The 2,500-nt window shown below is 36.1% G+C and overlaps 2 protein-coding genes across 2 annotated transcripts in view; one reads left to right on the plus strand and one right to left on the minus strand.

Moving 5' to 3' along the window:
• The window catches only part of LOC144970887 (transmembrane protein 26-like), an 89,405-nt gene that overhangs the window by 29,957 nt on the left and 56,948 nt on the right, over positions 1-2,500 (minus strand). The window lies entirely within an intron of this gene.
• The window catches only part of LOC144971811 (uncharacterized), an 11,041-nt gene that overhangs the window by 7,971 nt on the left and 570 nt on the right, over positions 1-2,500 (plus strand). The window lies entirely within an intron of this gene.

Here is a 2,500-nt window from a genome sequence, read left to right on the forward strand (position 1 = left end):
GTATTTCTCTTGATTATAAAAGATTCTGCCTTGATTATCAAGATTACGGCAATGTTACGCCTTAACAGAATCTGAAATTCCAGTTTTCAATTTCTCTTGAGATATACCGCCTTACATCTTTTAATTTATTTCAGAGTTGTAAAGAGCATCTAGTGCACGATAACCGTCAATCGGATGTGGAGGATTTTGACGTATTCTGAAAAAAAGACTTTTTGAAAAATTGGCCAGAAAAACTCTTCCTTCGCATATTGATTGACGGGTTTTCAAACATTTTTAAAATGTAATTTTTTTTCTCGGAATGCTGCGGGATTTTTGCTCGGGGTTGATTCGAAATGCGCTTGTTGATTTGAATAAAGATAAATGTGATCCTCAGTATAAGTGTAGGAATGAATGAGATGGAGAAAATTGAGTTAAAACCAAATTCTACACAGGTGTGTTCGAATCACTGGCTATAGTCAGTGACGGATATTAAAAGAGTTTTAGCAAAGACAGGATGCCTGGATGGCGACTGGTACTGTTTGAAATTGAAATAAAGTTCCATATGTCATGCTGGGGTATGCATGAAACACTGTGAAGCGGATTGGGCATGGGAAATTGTGGAAATGCTTTATATAAACGTTCGTAATTATTTATTTGATTTTATTTATTCAGAACTATGTAATGTTATTTTTGTTAAGTTGAAGAAACAAAATTCATTCTCCTCAGTAAATCAAATTTCATAAATAAAGTTCAAAATCGAAATAAAAGTATCGGGTTCGCACCGACATGATACCGTTTTGAGACGATAAGTCACAAATAAGAGGCTTAACCAGTTAACTGTCGTACTCTAGAAAGACACCTATTGAAAAATTTGGCCAGAAAACTCGTCCTTCAAATATCGATCGATTTAAATGGCCCTCATATTGGCAAAGAGCTTTCACATCTGGGGCTTTAGGATGATCTTGTAAGGTCCCAGGTTTGAGATGTTTTTTTTTTCAAGATGAGGGTCATTTAAATCGATCGATATTTGAAGGATGAGTTTTTGCCATTTTTGTTATAATACGGGTCTTTCCATAGTAGGGCACTACACTTGTTAAAGCATGCAACAGATTAAGTTTTGTATTGAAAACTGAAATGAATACAGGCAGATGAATATAGATGGGACATTGGATATAGGCTATGTGGTTTTATATAAAACAATCACTATATTATATGAGCATTTATATAGAATTTCCACGAAATCCGAATGTTTCATGTGCTTAATAATGCTTCATTTACATTTCATTAGTTCCTCTTAGACGTCATTTTTAACAGGAGAAGTCTTAAAATGTCCGTCATTTTCTATAGTAAGGTACTAATTCAATCTCGTAGTAAGTGAAATAAGATCTTTAAGTTTAACCAAAAAAACAACATCTGTGAGCATTTATATAGCGTAATAATATCCACTATACGTACTCAAAGCGCTTCACAAGGGGTCCCAAGTCAACAGCAACACTTAACATGTAGTACGTGACATGACACCTGTTGGGTGATATTACAGAGATAACGCGGTGAACGGCCAGGTAATCATTTTATACTCGAGTACGGTAAGAGAATGTGAGTAAAGAGCCTTTTTCAAGGAATCAACTCTGCGCCAGTCAGAGCGAGACTCAAACCATGGACTCTCCTATCCGAAGGCGAGTTGGATACCACAAGACTACATAGTCACACGGTCAGAATTTGTAATTAGTTACTCGTCTGGTCGAAGGCCTTGATCAACATCGCTTACCTCCATTGCAAGACAAGACTCCGTAACCCTGAATTGTTGAAGTCATAAAAATATTTTGAGCGTAGCCTATTGCTTTGTATGGCATGCACTTGAACACTCTTCCTCTTTTAGAGTTTGAAAAATAAAATCACATTATTCACATCACATAATATTATAATTAACTTGCACCGACGAGTACTTATTAACAGATCTGATAACCCAAATTGTTATGGGCCCATTATTGTTGCCAATTTGTGGTCAGCTATGTGGTCTTGTGGTATGGCACTCGCCTTCGGATCGGAAGATTCCGCTCTGAGCGGTGCATAGTTGAGTCCTCGGAAAAGGTTCTTTACTCACATTCTCTCAACGTGATCAGGTGTAAAATGAGTACCTGGTCATTAACAGCATTTTCTTTCCTACATGTTATGTGTTACTGTTGGCTAGGGACCCCTTGTAAAGCGCATTGAGCACGTTTAGTGGATATTGCGCCATTAAAAGCTTAGTTTTAATTATTTTTTATGGGCTCATTGTTGAAATGTAAATATTCTCAAATCAACGCCATTTATTATCCATTATAACCACATTAAATCAAGTCCATAAATGCCTTCGGTTACCAGACCTGTTAATATGTGCACCTAGAATGGCATGAATAGCTCCATACAAATATTGTCTTTCGTTTTATCTTTGCATGTACTTCAAAGCAAAACATAACATTTTTCAATTAAGGTGAAATTAATTATCTTTTGTTGTGCAACAGAAGGTATCGATTATTGT

The sequence above is a fragment of the Berghia stephanieae genome, chromosome 4 (assembly GCF_034508935.2).
Source record: "Berghia stephanieae isolate SIO BIC M18660-M18661 chromosome 4, UCSD_Bste_1.3, whole genome shotgun sequence".
Taxonomy (NCBI): Eukaryota; Metazoa; Mollusca; class Gastropoda; order Nudibranchia; family Aeolidiidae; genus Berghia; species Berghia stephanieae.